General features: G+C 49.5%; 1 long non-coding RNA gene across 1 annotated transcript in view; it reads left to right on the top strand.

Annotated features, from left to right (window-relative positions):
- Positions 1-5,741, top strand: part of LOC311313256 — a 16,043-nt gene extending 10,302 nt beyond the window's left edge. The window contains exon 3 of the long non-coding RNA XR_014630611.1: positions 5,646-5,741. This is a non-coding gene — a long non-coding RNA (uncharacterized lncRNA). The remainder of the gene's footprint in view (positions 1-5,645) is intronic.
- Positions 5,742-7,500: the final 1,759 nt, after the last annotated feature.

Here is a 7,500-nt window from a genome sequence, read left to right as displayed (position 1 = left end):
CAGGTTCTCTGCTGAAGCCTGTGTTTCTCTGGGGAGCTGTGAGGACCGGCCGCCCAGCTGGGACCAGACCACACAGACCCCCCGTGACAACGACAACACACACACACACACACACACACACACACACACACACACACACTCACACTCCACACACACTCTGGCTCTCTACCGCAGGCTTGTCTCTGTCGTTCCAAACTACCCTTTAATGAGGCTGGACAATGATCCGTCACATAAACACACACACACACACACACACACACACACACTGCGCTGGGTAGATTCATGGTTATTGCTATCCATTGTGATGAGTGTGTTGTGCACTGGGCAGGGTTTGGCTGCTGGGATATTGTCCTCATAAACAGCCATGCACGTGACGTTTCATTGGCTGTGTCCAGGCAACGGGGGGGGATGGTCGTCTGTCCACCCCTCCCCTCTCCAACACTCTGTCTCTCTCTCTCTCTCTCTCTCTCTGTCCCTCTCTCTCTCTGTCCCTCTCTGTCCCTCTCTCTGTCCCTTTCTCTCTCTCTCTCTCTCTCTTTCTCTCTGTCCCTCTCTGTCCCTCTCTCTCTGTCCCTCTCTGTCCCTCTCTCTCTCTCTGGCTCTCTCTCTCTCTCTCTCTCTCTCTCTGTCTGGGAGAAACATAATAACAAAAGACTAACATGCTTATCCAGGTCAAGATCAGTGCTTCTTCCCTCCTGGCTCATTAATGCTGTATTAGAGCCGGGTGCTCGTAGAGAACGTCTGCTGGTAGAACATCAATAGCGTGGGGAACGCTGCCGGAGAACATCAAAGAGCCGCGTTCCCGCGCCCCGGGTTCTCCGACGCACGGAGAGAGAACGCTCGAAGAGAGAGAGAGAGAGAGGGGGGGGGGGGGGTTGAACACGGAGAAAGAGAGAGAGAGAAAGAGGAGAGAAAAGGGGATAGGGAGATGAACACAGAGAGAGAAGGGTTGAAGAGAGAGAGAGAGAAAACTGTTGAAGAGAGAGAGAGAGAGGGAGAGAGAGGGAGAGAGAGAGAGAGGGAGAGAGAGAGGGAGAGAGAGAGAGAGAGAGAGAGGGAGATGAACACAGATATTGGCAGGTCCCTAAAAGCCGCCCTTGGCACAGACGCAGGGGCTTTTAGCGGATCTCTTCTCTCCTCCTCTCCTCCTCCCCGCTCGCCTCCTTTCTTCTCCTCCCCTCCTCTCCATCCCTCCTCTCCATCCCTCCGTCCTGTGGTGAAATGCTGTCACCCCCCCCGACCCCCCCCCCAGCCAGATCTAATCACAGTCTGTCAGCCATCCTCTGCCAGCTACCGGCCGGCTAAATACCCCCCCTCTAATCCCGTTACCCCCCCAGACCCGGGGCTAATGAAATGTGGCGAGCTCGCCCACTGCGGCGCGGGGTCTTCCTGGAGCCTCCTCTGCCCAGCGGGGGGTGGGTGGGGGGGCTGTGGGCGGTGGTGGGGGGGGGGGGGGTGTGGGGGTGCTTCGGGCGGTGGTGGGTGTGGGTGGTCCTGGCATCTTCGTTTTATGCGGCAGGTCTGGAAACCCCTCCCTACTGTCGGGGGGACTGAGAAAGCGCGATCGTCCCGACGACAGACAGAGAGCATTCTGGGACGGAACGCCGCGGGCCGTGGGAAAGCGGGCTTCCCCCGTCGCCCCCCAACCCCCCCCCCCCCCCCGCTCCGGTCTCTCTCCTGTTGCTGTCGTCTTCTCATCCCACCTCATCCCCCGCACACTCGTCCTCCCCTCCCCTCATCTCCTCTGTCGGCTGCAAATACAATCTGAAACGCTTCTGTGTCTCTCTTCTCCTCTTCTTTCTCTTCTCCTCTCTCTCTCTCTCTCTCTCTCTCTCTCTCTCTCTCTCTCTTTCTGTCTCTGTCTATCCTCTTCTTTCTCTCTCTGTCTGTCTCTCTCTCTCTTTCTGTCTCTGTCTATCCTCTCGTCCTTGTATAATATTATAGTCTCACCATGTCTCTCTCTCTTCAGGTCAACAGGGTTAAATCCTGGGGCGAGAGCGGGAGGGAGGGGGACCTTTAAATTAATAAAATCACATCTAAAAGATAAAGTAAAGCCGATTGGTTGGATTGGAGTGTACCGAGGGGAAGGATGTCCAATAATTACCTTTAAGATTATTTTATCTATCACACGTATTGTATGGTGTACAGTCACAGTGAAGTGTTGCTGCCGGGTTCAAGATTATGCTACACCAAGATTATGGTGGGGTGTGCTGTAGTGTAGTATAGTGTAGTGGGGGGTTGTATTGTGTTGTAGTGTGTTGTAGTAGTGTGTTGTAGTGTGTAGTAGTGTGTTGTAGTGGTGTGTTGTAGTGGGGTTTAGTGTAGTGTGTAGTGGTGTGTTGTAGTGGTGTGTTGTAGTGTGTTGTAATGCGGTATAGTGTATTGGGGTGTGTTGTAGTGTAATGTAGTGTAGTGTAGTGTAGTGTAGTGTAGTGTAATGTAGTGTAGTGTAGTGTGTAGTAGTGTGTAGTGTAGTGTAGTGTAGTTTAGTGTAGTGTAATGTAGTGTAGTGTGTAGTAGTGTGTAGTAGTGTGTTGTAGTGTGTTGTAGTAGTGTGCTGTGCTGCTCTCATCTCTAAAGTGTTCCAGTGTTGTAGTGTGTTGTAGTGTGTTGTAGTGTAGTGTGTTGTAGTGTAGTGTAGTGTGTTGTAGTGAAGTGTAGTGTGTAGTAGTGTGTAGTGTGTAGTAGTGTGTAGTGTGTAGTAGTGTGTAGTAGTGTGCTGGGCTGTGCTTCTCTCATCTCTGAAGTGTTCCAGTGTTGTAATGTGTTGTAATGTGTTGTAGTGTAGTGTTGTGTAGTGTAGTGTAGTGTAGTGTAGTGTATTGTAGTGTGTAGTAGTGTGTTGTAATGTAGTGTAGTGTGTTGTAGTGTGTAGTAGTGTAGTGTAGTGTAGTGTAGTGTAGTGTGTAGTAGTGTGTAGTAGTGTGTAGTAGTAGTGTGCTGTGCTTCTCTCATCTCTAAAGTGTTCCAGTGTTGTAGTGTGTAGTAGTGTGTTGTAGTGAGGTGTAGTGTGTAGTAGTGTAGTGTGTAGTAGTGTGTTCTCTCATCTCTAAAGTGTTCCAGTGTAGCAGTGTATTGTAGTGTAGTGTGTTGTATTGTAGTGTAGTGTTCTAGTGTAGTGTAGTGTAGTGTAGTGTAGTGTAGTGTAGTGTAGTGTAGTGTAGTGTGTTGTAGTGTAGTGTGTAGTAGTGTGTTCTCTCATCTCTAAAGTGTTCCAGTGTTGCAGCTCAGAGCCACTCTTCACAACCTCTTCTGGGATTGATCCATCCAGAGCTACAGCACAACTCTGCTGCCACAGCAGAATCCTCTACACACACACACACACGCACACACACACACACACACACGCACACACACACACACACACGCACACACACACGCACCCTCCTTTGATGTGCACCTCCCTTAAAATGTTCCTCCCCACCTCTGCGATTTCCTGTTCATTTCCATGGAAGCCCCTCCCCCGGCGCGGCGCCCCTAGTGAGGGTGCGAGTGGCGCTCTGCTCTCCCGTTTGAAGGGAAACTGCCAAATGGAAGAGTTCGCTGGCTGGGGAATCCTCATTGATCCTCTGTAATCTCATTTAGCCCCCCGTCACTGTCTCTCTCTCTCTCTCTTCTCTCTCTCTCTCTCTCTCTCTCTCTCTCTCTCTCTCTCTTTCTTCTTCTTCTCTCTCTCTCTCTCTCTTCCTCCACTCCTCTCTTCTCCCTTCTCCTCTCTCTCTCTCTCTTCTCCTCTCTCTCTCTCTTCTCCTCTTTCTCTCTCTCTCTTCTTCTTCTTCTCTTTCTCTCTCTCTCTTCTCCTCTCTCTCTTCTCCTCTCTCTCTCTCTCTCTCTCTCTCTTCTTCTTCTCTTTCTCTCTCTCTCTTCTCCTCTCTCTCTTCTCCTCTCTCTCTCTCTCTCTCTCTCTCTCTCTCTTCTCCCTTCTCCTCTCTCTCTCTCTCTCTCTCTCTTCTTCTTCTTCTTCTTCTTTCTCTCTCTCTCTCTCTTCCTCCACTCCTCTCTTCTCCTCTCTCTCTCTCTCTCTCTCCCTCCACTCCTCTCTTCTCCTCTCTCTCTCTCTCTCTCTCCCTCCACTCCTCTCTTGTCCTCTCTCTCTCTCTCTCTCTCTCTCTCTCTCCCTCCACTCCTCTCTTCTCCTCTCTCTCTCTCCCTCCACTCCCCTCTTCTCCTCTCTCTCTCCTCTGTTCCTCCAGGAGCATCCTAGGGCTCTTCCAACAACCCCCCCCCCCCCCCTGCTCCAGAGTCCACTGGGCTCAGCCCCACTCCTATCTACTGTAGCAGTTAGCTGTTCCACCAGCCCCCCTCCTCTCCTCAGACCCCAGAGTGAGACAGGAAGTCCGGCAGGCTCGTCTGGTAGTAGTCCTCCTGTCAGCGTCTCAGGTTCGCTGATCCTGGGTCTGTGGACTGAGCTGTGTCTTAAAGCGAACTGCTTCAGCGTCTTTACGGCTCTGTGGGGCCTTGTTCTGTGTTTCCGTTTGGTTCCGCTGCTTCTCTGTCGCTGTGAATCAGGAGATGTTTCTGCACGGTGTGTGTGTGTGTGTGTGTGTGTTGGCGTTTAATGTCAACAGGCACTGTAGAACACACTCAAAATTCCACTTCGTTCTGAAATTCCTGTAGCTGTGGCCTTCTAGGTGTGTGTGTGTGTATGTGTGTGTGTGTGTGTGTGTGTGTGTGTGTGTTGGCCTTTAATGTCAACAGGCACTGTAGAACACATTCAAAATTCCACTTCGTTCTGAAATTCCTGTAGCTGTGCCCTTCTAGCTGTGTGTGTGTGTGTGTGTGTGTGTGTGTGTGTATGTGTGTGTGTATGTGTGTGTGTGTGTGCGTGTGCGCTGTGTTAACAGCCCGTTAGAACACACCCACACATTTTTGTGTCCAGCTCATTGTCTGATCTGCATGTTAAACCAGTGCCAGTGTTGGACGTTAGCATATCTCACACTGTCATTTTGGCCGTGGGCTCCACACACTGGTGAATTACTGGCCTCGCCCCCCCCCCCCCCCCGAGAAATACACAGAAAATCACTAAATCTCTCTGATTGGCTCAGAGCTCTCACACAATCCCCTGACAGCTGCGCTGATCGGAAGAACAGAAAAGACTCATAATCACCAGTCTCTCTCTCATGTGTCTCCTTCTCCGCTCTCTCTCTCTCTCTCTCTCTCTCTCTCTCTCATATATTTCTCCTTTCTCACACCTCTCCTGTCTACCGTCTCTCTGTGCCCAGACAGACCGACAGACAGACAGACAGACAGACAGACAGACAGACAGACAGACAGACAGACAGACAGATAGACAGACAGACAGGCAGGCAGGCAGGCAGGCAGATAGATAGATAGACAGATAGATAGATAGATAGATAGATAGATAGATAGATAGATAGATAGATAGATAGATAGATAGATAGATAGATAGATAGATAGATAGAAAGATATTGGTAACGGTTGTTAACAGAACATACAGTGGGAGCTGGGCCATGGTTACACTTAACTGCACTCATATTTAAACAAACTTTAGAGTCAACGTTAGTTAAGTGTCTTGATATTGGCACTAATTGATATGAATTGATTGATTGATTATTGTCTGGTTGTTAGGCCTCCAGTATGGTTTAAACATTAACCAAATGCTTCTCTGTGATTACCCACGACAGGATCAGCGTATGTCACCCACCCGGTCGTTCGACGCCTCCGCCGGCCAGCCGGGATTGGTCGGCCCGGCCAACGACCCCGCCCCGCTCCCCATGGTGGCCAATAGCATCTACGGGAGGCCTGCTGGTGAGTAGGAGGGTGTGTGAGAGTGTGCTGGAAGAGAGCCGGTGCGCTGGTGGCACTGTCCATCCAAAATCACACTTTTTAATGGGTTTTTATTTCACCTGTATTTTTCCAGGGGAACCCATTGCGACCGAGTTCTCATTTTCGATAGCGCCCTGGCTACACAGCTTTACAGGCAGAAAAAAACAGCAACATACAGTATACAAAAGCCAACAACATATACAAACAAACAACAACATACACAGAAGGCAACATTATTTAAAACACACATAAGTATATATAAGCATATATAAGTCTCGACTTAATAGTCCAGTAGCTTATTTTTTGAAAGTGCCCAAGGTGACTAAGGCATCGTTTCTGAAAGATTCCTGGAACTCATTCCATGCCCTGGGAGCATCATAACTGAAGGCAGTCTTTCCTAATTCAGTGTTGACTCGAGGGACCCCGAGACCCAACCAGTCCCAAGACCTAGTCCGATGGATGTTTGATCGCCAAGTAATAGGCAGTTTTGATAGGATTGCTTTGTATACATATAGGAGCCAGTGCTTCGCTCTCCTAGCAGCCAGGGATGCTGCATATTTTGTTTTTGCAGCATTCAGGACAAGTTTAAGCTTTAGTAGTGATCTGGAAGGAGTTGAATGCTCTCTGTAGAGACAGTGCTTCCCCTAGTGACGGAGCAGATGTGTAAAGAACTGTATCACCTGCGTAGTAATGCACCTTACAACCTGAGGAGGCAATGTTATTTATCTCTAAAGTGAAGAGTAAGGGCCCTAAGATAGAACCCTGTGGCACTCCTTTAGTGAGCTCCAGAGGCATAGATTGAATGGAGTCAGTGACAATACATTGTGTTCTACTCGAGAGATAGCTTTCAAACCAGTGGCAGACATTTTGATCCAGGCTGACTGAGGCCAGACTTTCTAGCAGAAGTCGGTGGTCCACTGTATCAAAAGGCCTTTGACAGATCAATGAATATGGCAGCACAGTGCTGACCAGTCCAGAGCACGAACAGTATCGTTTATAACGAGGGATGCTACTGAGACAGTGCTGTGCCCAGATCTAAAACCACTCTCATCCCCTGTGAGATTCTGTAGTCAGCGGGGATCAATACAAACAGACCAGTATTTTCTCACTCCCTCAGTCTTTCTGTCCCTCTTTCTCTCTCTCTCTCTCTCCCTCTCTTTCTCTCTCTTTCTTTCTCCCTCTCTCTTTATCTCTCTCCCTCTCTCTCTCCCTGTCTCTGTCTCTCTCCTTCTCTTTCTTTCTCTCACTCCCTCTGTCTCTGTCTCTCTCTTTCCCTCTCCCCCCCCTCTGTCTATCTCTCCTCTCTTCCTCTCTCTCTTTCTCTCCCTCGCCCTCTCTCTTTCTCTCTCTGTTTCTCTCTCTGTCTCTCCCTCTCTCTCTCTCTCTCTCTCTCTCTCTCTCTCTTTCACTCTTTCTCTTACTTCTTACACTCTAAATCAACATCACCTCACAGCCATGTCACACTCACACAGCAACACCGAGTTTCGGCTCTGGAAAACCTGTAAATACTCTTTTCATCCAACCTGCTCACTCATGCCTTGCGTGTGTGCTCGTGCTTGCGTGCACGTGTGTATGTGTAATGTGTGTGTGTGTGTGTGTGTGTGTGTGTGTGTAATGCTTTTAGCCTGGCACTGCCTGCCTCAGCTCCCGGCTGGTTTTAAACAGCTACTTGTGTAATGTTTATGGTGATGTTCCAACGGATAAACAACGGTG

This window comes from Borostomias antarcticus, assembly GCF_949987555.1.
Source record: "Borostomias antarcticus genome assembly, chromosome: 9".
Classification (NCBI taxonomy): Eukaryota; Metazoa; Chordata; class Actinopteri; order Stomiiformes; family Stomiidae; genus Borostomias; species Borostomias antarcticus.
This window is presented reverse-complemented; position numbering and strand designations above follow the sequence as displayed.